Below are 13,004 nucleotides of genomic sequence, written 5' to 3'. Positions count from 1 at the left end.
GGTCACGTGACACTAGGGGCGTGCGGGGGCGGGGCAGGGGGCGGGGCTGTGTGGGGCGGGGCGGGGCCTAGGGCCGGGGACAGGGGCGGTGCTGGAGGGGCGGGGGGCGAGGGCGGGGCTCGGCCGGTCGCCTACCTGCCCCTAGGGCGCGCGTCTCGCGGGCGACATCCTGGGTCCCCCACTGCCCGCCATGTGGGTGTGGTGTCGTCCTCCTCTGGCCGGTCAGGTTGGGGTGGGGGCTATCCTGCAGGGAGCAGTTGGGGGCAGGTCCCACATGGGGTTGGGGTGGGCTCTGTAGGGGACTGTGTGGAGTCGGCCCTGTACAGGGCAGGACGCAGCGTTGGAGGGGGGCGGGTGCGGGGAGCGGGTCACAGGCAGGTGGTTACCTGGACCTGAGATGACAGCTGCGGAAGGGCAGAGGGGAGAGAAGCTCGTACCCAGCCAGGACCTGCAGGAGCTGGGGACCGGGGCAGGAGGCTGCCGGGGCATCCCGGAGTCCAAGATCAGACCCTGCCCGGCCTCAGGCCCCTGTGCAGTCAACTATCCTGCACCCCTCATCTGCAAGGCCTGGCCCAGCACCCCACTTGTGCCGGCCACTCTGGAGGTCACCAGCCTGTGACCCAGAGGCACAATGGAGCACGTGTGTGTGTGTGTGTGTGTGTGTGTGTGTGTGTGTGAGCAGAGGAGGCACAAAGCCATCCCAGGATGAGGAGGAGACGGCTGCCAGGGCTTCAGGCTGGGGGCGGGGGGGGGGGGGTGGTCAGATCGAGGGCGTTAGGAAAGGGCTAGGCTGTGGCAGGATTTGGGTTCAGATTGGGCAGATTCAAGCACTCAGGGAAGGGAGGGGTCCCACACTCTATTTGGGGCAGGGGTGGGGGCCATACTAGGAGCTGACTGGACAGGATTGGTCTCTTAGAAAAGTCCAGGCCCTCCAGCCCTCTGGCCCAACCCTCAGTGGACACAGGCCTCTCCCATCACTGGGTGCTGACTGTGCAGGACCAGGCCCAGCCTTGCCTGCTTGTAGGCCCAACACAGAGCCCCAGCGGGAGTGGCTGGAAGCAGGTGTGTGGGGGAGACAAGCCTTTGTGATACCTGCCAGGGGCAGAACCTGGTTTGTAACTTCAGGAAAGGTGAAAGGTCAGGTGTGGTTGAACGGTAAGGGGAGAGGAAGGGGAGATCTGACAATTCATTCATAATTGCATGAATGTATGATGAGTCAGATTTGACTCCATAAAAATGGAAAACGGTTCTCCTGCCTTTTCCTATCCTGCAGCTCAGTGGGCTTTCCTCCTCACCCTCCTCCCCTCCTCCCCCTCCTCCCCCTTCTCCCCTCCTATGCTGGATGGCATAGGACTAACTCCTGACAGCTCTGTCCCGTCTGTGGGAATAATACTCGTGACCAATCTCCAAGGGTTTTGAGTTTTATAAAGTTCTAAATGAGTTAATAAGTATAAAATGTTTTCAGCCCCAGGGCGAGTTGATAGTGTTCTTACTATTACTGTCTGTAATTAGTACACTAGCTTAAATCTCTCCCATAATTAGCATAACTTTTTCTATCCAAAGGCCCTGGAAAATGCTGACATTTATCTCTCATTCCTTGATGCCCCGGGTGCCCTTCTTGCTGGAGCCAGAGAAAAAGACCAAGTAGCAGGTCTCCTCACCCAGGGTCCTGGAGCCACTCCAGGGCCTTGGACATCACTTCAGCTTGAAATCTGTGAAGCCTCGCCTGTGAGGTTTCTGACTTTCCCAGCGTAAGGAAGCCAAAGTGTTCTTTTCTCAGCGTCTCACGGTTCCTTCTTCCTCAGCAAGACACAGCTCCTTTGCCTTCCTCTTTGTGTTCTCAGGCAGGTGATCCACACGCCTGTTTCTGGAGCTAATCAGTTGCTTGTGTTCCCTCATGCAAAAATTTGTCGTCAGAATCCATTGCTAATTAAATTCTAGCCCAAGAAATCCTAAGAAAGAGAGGAAGAAAGAAAGAAAGAAAGAAAGAAGAGAGAAAGAAAGAAAAAAGAGAGAAAGAAGGAAGAAAGAAATCACAGAAAGAAAAGGAAAGGTGTAGCATTTACTCAACTAAGCATTTACCAGCTACCAGTTCAAATTTGCTAGCAAGGGAAATAATAGCGAAGGTAAACCCAAAAACAGGTGCAGCACTGTCCTGCCTCCCATCACAGGCCTGGCCACCTGGGGACGCTGCAAACTGAGTGGACTGTGGCTTTACTTCCAAGCTCCTTGAAGGGAGCCAGCCCCCAGCCCCTCTGGAGGGATGGAGGGAGCTGCAGGAAATTGAGACGCGTCCAGGGAGGGAACAGATATACAATCTTAGAAGGCCTTGCTGTAAGCTAATGCAGGCAGAGGGTTTCCTAAGTGGAGAAGCGTCAGCAGAATCAGAGGGAAGGCCGGGACCCAGGTGGGGGGTACGTCCGGTGCACCTGCCCTGGGCACGTGAGAGGCTCTCCTCTCACTAACCGCCTGTGTCTCTAGTGGGATCCCCGGCAGGCAGACAGGCAGCAATGATCTGTTCCTCACCTTCGTACCTGTCACATAGGAAGCAATAGATAAATAACCGATTTTCATACACTTCTGTAAATTAAAAAAAAAAATAAAACCAGAGTTGGAGAACTCAATGCCAGGAATTAAGGAAAATTCCTGGACAGACAGAAAATTTAGAAAAATCTCCCTCCTAGAATTTAGAAGCAATGCAACGTCCAGCCGCCATCTATAGCAAGAGGCTGGGCAGGTGGGAGGAAGCGCTTCTAGAAAGGCATGGCCCCACTTCCCTGCTCTGGGCTCCACCGGCTGATTGCTGAAGCACCAGTCCCAGGCTTCTCCCTGGCAACCCCGGTTCCCGGCGGCTCAGTGGCGCCCGGGCGCCGTGGGATTGACGGATGTTCTCTGAGCCGTGAACAGTAGCCATCTCGGAGGGTGGGATACAAGTATTTAATAACTTAGTTCTCTGTGATTTTCTGTATTTTTCCAAAGTTTTATTTAAAATTTTTTTTTAACCTTTATTTATTTTTGAGACAGAGAGAGACAGAGCATGAACGGGGGAGGGTCAGAGAGAGGGAGACACAGAATCTGAAATGGGCTCCAGGCTCTGAGCGGTCGGCACAGAGCCTGACTCGGGGCTCGAACTCACGGACCGTGAGATCATGACCTGAGCCGAAGTCAGACGCTTAACCGACTGAGCCACCCAGGCACCCCCCCAAAGTTTTATTTAAACAAATTTTGTTTTTAGAAAAAACGAATTGTTTTGTTTTGGAATACTGCATATTCTGGAGAACGTACCAATGCCACGGGGAAAAATGCTAGGTATGTTATTGAGAAGCAGTTTCAAAACTGTCAATAGAATGTAGTTAATATAATTAGCAAGTTTTATTAATTAATTAATATGTAATTGACAAAAGTCTCATGCACAGAAAAGAATAAGCAGATGTGTGCAAAGCTGTTCCTTTAGATCATGAGACTATGTCTGGCTCCTTCCTCTAACCTTATTTCCCTAATTTTCTATAACAAAAAATTGAGAGCATACACAGGAGGAAGATGCATACGTATGAAACAGGGGTGAATGAGTTTGAGTCTGGAGAGAAGGTCTGTGGGCAGTAGGCGTGGGGCTCCGGTGAGGAGGGGGGGGGGTCTGGGAGGAGGGGGCTGGGCTGTGACAGTATCTAGAGCCAGTTCGCTGTCTAACTGGCCAGGCCCAGAGCAAAGTGAATCTTTGGGCCCCTTGTTCAGAAAATATGAAGAATTTGGGGTGCCTGGGTGGCTTAGTCAGTTAAGCATCTGACTTCAGCTCGGGTCATGATCTCACAGTTGGTGAGTTCGAGCCCGGCATCGGGCTCTGTGCTGACAGCTCAGAGCCTGGAGCCCGCTTCGGATTCTGTGTCTCCCCCTCTCTCTGCCCCTCCCCTGCGCGCTCTCGCTCTGTCTCTCAAAAATAAACATAAAGACATATGAAGAATTTCAAGGTGGCAGCAACAGAGCCACACCAGCCCTCCTGAGGTTGTGGGTCCCCTGGAGGGCACACACACGGATCACCTGTGGAGCAGTCCCGGCTAGGATGCGAGACTCTCACGGGCTGGGCACCACGGGCCAGCCTGGATGTATCCTTTGCCTTGTCTCTTACGGGCTCTGGGCTGAAGGATAACTTGCGAGCCAATTTGCTCGCAAGTAACATGGCAAAAATCACGCCTCCCTAGAAGCATTGCTTTAAGGTTTACGAAGGGTGTGCATAAAGTCTTAGGCGCCTAGTAGTCGGCCTTTAGATGGCAGTGACTATTATTTCTCTTATCTTCTTTGCCCCTTTTGTGGTGGGATGGCTAGCAGCTCCCTGAAAGTCACGTGCACGGGAAACTGGCAGTGTGATGTTAATTTGGAGATAGGGTCTTCCCAGAAGTCGTTAGTTAAGAGAGATTCCTAGTGGATCAGGGAGGGTGGGCCCTACATCCAATGACTGCCCTTGTAAGAAAACAAGAAGACACAGAGAGACAGATGGGAGGAAGAGCAAGGGGAGAAACAGCTGCACAGGGGAGGGGCCACACGATGCGGAAGGCGGGGCTTGCAGCAGTACAGCGACGAGCCAAGCCAGGAGCCTGGGAGAGGCAGGAAGGATCCTCCCCTGGAGTCTTCCAGGGGGCCATGGCCCTGCCGACCCCCGGATTTCAGACTTCTGGCCTCCAGCTTATGGCGCCTCGTTCTGGCGGCCCCCGGGGAACTGATTCACCTTCCCTGCACGTCATGCACACGCTTCCTAGTGTTGCATCCACACGACTCCTGAAACAGAATGCTACGGGCACCAGTGACAGTTGCAACAAAGTTTATGACAATGAGAGGCAAGGCCGACCGATCGGGACCAACACTCTTGATAAGAGTGTGGCCTTGAACAGCCGGGGTACAGAGTTTTTAAAGCCGATCGCATCGTTTTATCATTATCTGGGAACAGAACAGAGAAACAGTTCCCAGATGAGTTAGAAACAGTTGCCAGATGAGTCAGAAACAGTTATCGAATGAGGTGATTATTTTAGACTTTCTGCCGCTAAGTTGCAACCAGTGGATCTCCTCGCCCTTGTCTCTGATGCTCTTTTTTGAGGTTCTGTTTCCTTCATTGGTAAAGCCTGATTCACAAGAGTATGGAGTATGATTTACAAGAGTAAAAGCAAGGTTGTTATCTTTTGACCTTCAGTGTCAGAACAAAGTTGTTATCTTTGAAGCTAAGCGTTAGCCCTACAGTACAATTTAACCCTTACATTTCCCCCTTTTCTTGTCAGTGAATCAATCCCTTGATTCATCATTAGGAACTAAGGGGACATAGTTGGACCTAATCATAATTTTTATTTTATTAATTCGCCTTTTGACAACGGTACTAATCGATTGATAATGCACGGGCCAATAGTTAACCCGAGAAATAACAATAGCAGTGGCCCAGCTACGGTGGTGAGCAGTGATATGAGCCAGGGGGACCAAGAGAATAAACTCTGAGCCAGTTTTTGTTCTTGGTCCCTGTGTCCACATTTATAAAGTCCCCCATGAGTCTCCCACACTTACCATTATATAAACCCAGAAAATTTAAGCACCAGCCATGGCACCTTCAGTTATCCAGCCTTCCTGGTTCTTACCTAGAGCTGGAAGCCCAGCCCACTTAAGATTTCCCAGCACCGGTACATTAGACCTGGCCTCCATCCCGCCCCTTTTCTTGCCCACCACCTTTCTTTTTCTACTTTCAACACACCTGTCTCCTACTTTCTGGTTCCTTCTCTAAATTACACACTTCTCCTGCCAGGCTTAGCGTCTCCTTCTCTCCCGAGACAAAGTGCCCTCGGTGGCTTGGCGTAGAGGCACGGACAGCCATGGGGAGTAGGTGATGGTGCCTAGCAGTGGAGTTAAGACGCCCACCGTCAGCCAGCCACAGGCGTGCAGCTCTGAACACGCAGCCACACTGGGCTGGCCTGGGCACAACGTGGGCATTCCCTCCAGCGACCTATGCAACCCAGCCTGTATGTGAACTTGGATTCCTTCCTTCCCTCATCACCAGCGGCTGCGTGTTGATGTCACAGGAGGGTGGGAATCACAAGCTTTATCTACTTTAAACAGTCACACATCTCATCAACAGTCTTAGAAGCATTACAACCTTCACAGAGATTTTCTTTCCTTGCTTCTTGGTGACAAAGGGGTGGAGGAAGGAGACGGGGCACAGACAGACAGACAGTGCCTCTGCTGCCCTGGGAACTGAGGGCAACCCATAACCCCAAACCGAACACAGGTTTAACTCTGCGGGATTGTCCATTTGAGCCACCTGTGTCCTAGAGTCATGAAAAGCTCAGCAGATGGCCAGGGATGTTCCATTCACAGCATTCATCCAATTCAACAAAGAAAGCCGTTGTCTTCCTCCAAGGATTTTGTGGGTTCAGGTCTGAAATGGTCCCGGAGTTACAGGCTCCTGGAGCAGGAGAGCGTCTCTCTTTTCTCCAGCACTCCCGCCACCCGAGTGCCACGGGGAAGAGTATCCTACCTTCAGGATCCTGAAACCACTCTTGTCCCAGCATCTTACTTCCCCCTTTTTTTGAAATTCACTCCAAATCTTTAGGAGTGTAACTGGGCTCCGGTGGAAGCAAGGGCTCTGTCAAGATCGGTAGCTCCAGGGCACTTTTGACTTGTTTCTTCCAAGTTTTAGGGCTTTCGTTAGTGCGATGAGCTCTGTGTGCTGGGCTGAAGTTTCTGGGGGAAGGGTCTGTGGCCATAAGACTTCATGGTCTGTCACCACTGCAGCGCTGGCATCCTTTTGCCCTTGAAACACAACATTACTGCCGTCTGAAAACATGCTGATATCAGGGTCCTGTAAGGGAATGTCTGTAAGATCAGAGCAGAGGGACGAGATCATTGCCAAGGTTTCTGGGCAAGAGTGCAGAGGGGGCAGCCGCTTAGTCCCATCAAGATTCTTTTTCTGAGCTTCAGATGGGCTGCCTTTGAGTACTAAAAGCCTGTACTTTAGGGAGGCAAGGGGGAAGAGGAAGGAGAAGTTTTAACCAATCTGGAGGTTTTTCGATGAGGGTTCTCCATGCCCCAATGTATGGGATTTGGTCTTTGTGTCTAGAAAAGACAATATCATGAACCTTATATACCAAAGTAAGGTCAAAGGTCCCCTGTGGAGGCCATTCCACCTGAAAGCTCGTCCTTTCTACTTCGCAGAGAGTTCGAAGGACTGGCTTCTTAACGTGGAGGCCGAAAACTGGGGCAGCTCTCCTATAGTCCTGGAAATGGGTTAGTATGAGACTCAGAGGGGTGGGGGTACTCTGATTTTGACCCATGACAAAGATAGGCAAAATTAACAAGGACGCACAGACAGTCAACAGGAAGGAGACAATTAAGACACGGAGAAAACACAAGTTTGAGATCTCAAGGCCAGTAGGCCGTGGCAGCCACCTGAAAATAGGATCCTTCTTGACAAAAACCAAACCAAATGGGGTCCACCGGCGTCCCAGTAGGATCCCTGACTCCGGGTCTATAGCCGCGTCCAGCAGACCCTCCTGAGTCATTCAAATGGCATGCCCCAAGAATTCCTTACCTCTCCCAATCCCGAGCTTCCTCTCAGGGGTCGGTGGAGCAATCCGAGGAAAGGGCCCTGTTTCAGACCTTTAACTTTCCCGGCCAACGCACCAAATGTTGCATCCACGCGACTCCTGAAACAGAATGCTACGGGCACCAGTGACAGTTGCAACAAAGTTTATTACAATGAGAGGCAAGGCCGACCGATCGGGACCAACACTCTTGATAAGAGTGTGGCCTTGAACAGCCGGGGTACAGAGTTTTTAAAGCCGATCGCATCGTTTTATCATTATCTGGGAACAGAACAGAGAAACAGTTCCCAGATGAGTTAGAAACAGTTGCCAGATGAGTCAGAAACAGTTATCGAATGAGGTGATTATTTTAGACTTTCTGCCGCTAAGTTGCAACCAGTGGATCTCCTCGCCCTTGTCTCTGATGCTCTTTTTTGAGGTTCTGTTTCCTTCATTGGTAAAGCCTGATTCACAAGAGTATGGAGTATGATTTACAAGAGTAAAAGCAAGGTTGTTATCTTTTGACCTTCAGCGTCAGAACAAAGTTGTTATCTTTGAAGCTAAGCGTTAGCCCTACAGTACAATTTAACCCTTACACTAGCACAGATGCACGACCACGCTTCACAGATGTCGCACACACGCTCCAGGGCCTGTCTGTTTCCATCAAGTTGAGCTTGGAGTTGAAAGACCAAGACTTAGGAACACACACACGATCCACGAGCACTGGTTTTTCTATGTTCTAGAAAACAAAACACAAGCGGGACAAGGATGAGAAGTGGGTCCACGTGATATTGTATGGCAATGTAATGGTCCTCATTATTTGTGGAACACACAAGCACACTCCTGTTGCTAATTTGTACCCAGTGAGGTGTTCACAGCTCTTCTTACACACTGTCACCACCTGACCCTGTGCTGGGTGTGGGCAGATAGACAGACGGGGCTCTGCCTCTGCGGGCAGACCTCATGCGGTACTGCGTATAGAAGTTGGAAAACATCTGTTCCCCGAATTCCCATCAGGCTTTCTTTTTTTTCTTTTTCTAATATTTAAAACTGTTTTACACTGAAATAATTTTAGGGTCCAAAAACTGTATAGTTTCTGTAAACCCCGCATGCAGTTTCCCTAAGTGTTGGCACTGTACCTAAGCAGAAATAGCAGTTATCAGAAGGAGGAAATAACTGTTGGTTTACAGCAAACAAGCTGACCCACAGAATTGACTCATTCACCATTGTCCCCATGAAGTTATCTTTCTGATCCAAGTTCCTCCTACATGGGGGGGGGGGCACTCAGCTCTTAGACCTTTGTCTTTCAGGACCTTGATACTTTTTCCTTTAAAAAAATTTTTTTTAATGTTGATTTATTTTGAGAGAGACAGAGCACGAGTGGGGGACGGGCAGAGAGAGAGGGAGACACAGAATCCGAAGCAGGAGCCAGGTTCCGAGCTGTCAGCACAGAGCCCGATGAGGGCTCAAAGTCACGAGCTGTGAGATCATGACCTGTGTGGAAGTCGGACGCTCAACTGACTGAGCCACCCAGGCGCCCCAGGACTCTGATACTTTTAGAGTATAGATGCCCTTTTTTGAGGACTGATCCTCATTGGGGCCTGGCAGACGTTTCCTCATGATCAGGTTGAAGTTATGCATTTTGAGCAGGAATACCACTGTGGGTACAAGATAGACAAAACGTTAGAATCTCTAAAAGAAAGAAAGAGAGTTTTCTTTGAACCAGGGTTAGGACAGCTGTCCAGAAAACACGGTCTTCACAGGGAAGGAAGTGCTCCGGAGAATGAATAGTTTTTACCAGAATTATACGCTTTTTTAAAATGTTTATCCTGAGAGAGCGAGAGCACCTGAGGGAGGGTAGGGCAGAGAGAGAGAGGGAGAGAGAGAGAGACAGAGAGAGGGAGAGAGAGAATCCCAAGCAGGCTGTGCACTGTCAGCACAGAGCCTGATGTGGGGCTCAATCTCACAAACTGTGGGATCACGATCTGGGCCGAAATCAAGAGTTGGAATCTTAGCCGATGGAGCCCCCCAGGTGCCCCCACATTTGTATACTTTTTTGACATCCTGTGAAAGCTCGGGAGATCGTAGAGCCGCGTGTAGGCAGGAGTCATGGGTTTTGTCGTAAAGGAACGTGGGGAGCAGGAAAGTTGATCGGTATGTCAAGGACGAGATGGTCTTCCTCTAGCGTAGTCATTCCCAGAGCAGGCGCCCGGTGCAGGGGCGGCGGGCTGTAAATCAGGCTCTGGGTCCAAACACACTTTCCCTATCGTCGTGCTGACTGAGATATCTAAACTGGTCCCCCCTTGTAAATCAGGCCCTTAGAGGGTTCTTCTCTCATCACCACCAAAGTGATGCTGTGCCCCTTCAGTGCCTCTTAGGGAAGGTACCTGGTATCTGTGTGTTTCATCGCTGGTGACGTTGACTTCCATCCTGAATAAAGTTACCACTTTCCTATTGTAACCACCAAGTACCTATGAGACCATGCAAATATCATGGTCCCTATCATACTTTGCCTCTAATTTTAAGTATCCATTGCTAGTTCTTGCCTGCAATGCACAGCAAACTGAAAAGTTTCCTAAAGAGGGATAATTTTGCAATTAGGACAGAGCACATTTATTTTTTTGGTACACTGGTACACTGGTGCAAACCTTTCATTAGGTGCCAGCATCTACTAGCTGGATATACGGTAAAGCCTATTTTAAAATTATACATTGGTGCACTTCATTGCACGATGTTGGTGAAATGTCGCCTCACAAATACACTATGTGTTTATTAAGATTGTTCTTTTTGGGGTGCCTGGGTGGCTCAGTCGGTTGAGCATCTGGCTTCAGTTCACGTCATGATCTCATGGTTCATGGATTCGAGCCCCGCGTCAGGCTCTGTGCTGACAGCTCAGATTCTGTCGGATTCTGTGTCTCCCTCTCTCTCTCTCTGCCCCTCCCCTGCTCGTGCTCTGTCTCCCTCTGTCTTTCCAAGTTGAATGCTAAAATTTTTCTTTAAAAACTGTCCTTTTCTTCAGGTTTGGCTGTCTCCTGCCTTCTGTCTGGATAGCGCATGGATGTGCGACTTCATTGACCAACCTTGTCTTGTTCATTGTGTCACTGTTTATCAATGGGACCTAAACAGCGGGTGGAAAAGCACATTCTGATTCTAAAGCCAGTTTCTAAAATATTTCCCAACTTTTTTCATGGAAATATCCAAAAATAGAGACGGTTGGAAAAATACAGCACCACACACCTGTACTCCTGACCCCTCCTTTGCCAATGTCAGCCTTTGTTAACATTTTGCCACGTTTGTTTATGTACTATGCATGCTTATTTATTTATTGAATTAACTTCCAGATATCGCGACACTTCACTATGGTTCATGGCCCAAATCCATCACACCACCTGTTTTTTGTTTTTTGTTTTTTTAATTTTAAGTAAGCTCTATGCCCAACGTGGGGCTCAAACTCACAACCCCAAGATCAAGAGTCGCACGGTCCACCGACTGAGCCAGCCAGGCACCCCACGTATCACCTGGTTTTGAAAATAAAGTTTTATTGGAACACAGCCATGCTCATCATTTACATGTCGCCTATGGCTGCTTTTGCACCACAGTAGCAGTTGTCTGGCCCATAATTCTGAAAATATTTACCGTCTTACAACTGTGTAGAAAAGAGTTGACTTAAGTCCTGACTGCTTTCCTTAGAACCTCCTGCTCATACGGTTGGCTGCTGTCTGGGAACGTGGATGTCAAGAGGGTTCCTACCACCATGTGATGAGAGTGCCTCACGGGGCCAAAACCATTTGCATCAACGATGGGCTCATTGACCTTAAAAATAAAACCATTATGTTACCAGCTAAAATGGGTTTATTCAGGAATAGCAGAGAATTACAACTGGGAACAAGCAAGCTACTAAAAACCCCACACGCTAGTCCAACAGAGGAGAGAAACTTTATTTCATGGGGAAGAAGGAGGAAATGGGAAGGGGCTGTTCTGAATGAAAGTCCATTGGAGAAAAGCCTGAGTTCACGGTGATGGTGATTTCGCATTAGCTGAATCGCACAGGTGGCCAATTCCTGGTGGGAGATATGCAAGCACATCTTCTCCTCTCGGGTCTGTAACTGACAGCTGTTCCTGTAATCGAAGTTGAGTGGTAGGGATCCCCTTTCTAGCTTCACGACTCCATTTGAGTGAGGTTTCCCTTTGCTAATTTTCACAGGCTTACGCTGAACACTTGCTTTCCCTCTGGGAGTCGGAATTTTGGTACAAGCCAGGCAGAGGGTTCCCATGTGATTAGCCCCTGGTAAAAGCCTTGGGTGCTGATCTCTGACCAGCTCCCTGGTAGATGACGTCTCCCATGTGTGTCACAGCTCTTTGCTGGGGAATTAAGTGACTTCTGTGTGACCCCACTGAGAAAAGCTTCTGGAAGCTTCCTCCTTGACTCACTTCACAAGTCTTTTCCCTGTGCTGATTTTGCTTTATATCCTTTTGCCATAATAAGTCATAGCCATGAATCCTCCTAGCAAATCAGGGAACCTGGGGGTAGTCTTGGGGTCCCTGGACACATAGCCCTTTAAAGAAAAAAGCTGCTGATGGGGCGCCTGGGTGACTCAGTCGGTTAAGCATCTGACTTTGGCTCAGGTCATGATCTCATGGTCTGTGGGTTTAAGCCCGGCATCAGGCTCTGTGCTGACAGCTCAGAAACTGGACCCTGCTTCGGATTCTGTGTCTCCCTCTCTCTCTGCCCCTCCCCCACTCACTCTCTGTCTCTCTCTCAAAAATAAATAAACATTAAAAAAAAGAGAAAAAACCTGCTGAACCCCATTCTACATAAATATCAGTCACACCTGGAAAAACAAACAATTATTCTGTACTATAATCTAACATCTAGTCTGTATGCACGCTTTCCCAATTGTTTCCCAAATGACCTTTTAACTTTTTCTTTGAACCAGGATCCAATCAAGATTTGCATGTTTCATTCCCCCATCCTTTATATATTCATTCATTCATTCCTTGTTTATGACATTAACTTTGTGAAGAGATCAGGGCAGCTGCCTGCAAACTGTCCCAGACCCGGGTTCCCGATTATTTTCTCGTGCACTGCGGGTGGACGAAAAGCAGGGGTGTCCTGAAAGCAGGGGTGCAGACCTAAAGGCTGGGCAAGGTTTAGGCTAGACTGCGCCGCAAGTGATGCTGGTGTTAGCGAGCCCTCTTGCTCAACTGTAGTGGCCAACGGTTATTTCTTATTACACTATCTTGAGACATTGACAATGACCAAACCATCGTTAACGCCGGACCAGAAAAGCCCTGATAGCAACAGAATGCCTATAGAGGACCGCATGCAGCACGTCCCCTTCCCTGCCCATGACCAGGGGCTGAGCACATACCGAACCCCACCCATGATTATGCACTCTCTGCCTGCTCTCTTGCACGTACCCCCTGAACCTCTCTCGAGGAAACTCTGGGTGT

Source organism: Panthera tigris, chromosome C2 (genome assembly GCF_018350195.1).
Source record: "Panthera tigris isolate Pti1 chromosome C2, P.tigris_Pti1_mat1.1, whole genome shotgun sequence".
NCBI classification, from domain to species: domain Eukaryota; kingdom Metazoa; phylum Chordata; class Mammalia; order Carnivora; family Felidae; genus Panthera; species Panthera tigris.
Note: the sequence above shows the minus strand (reverse complement) of the source record.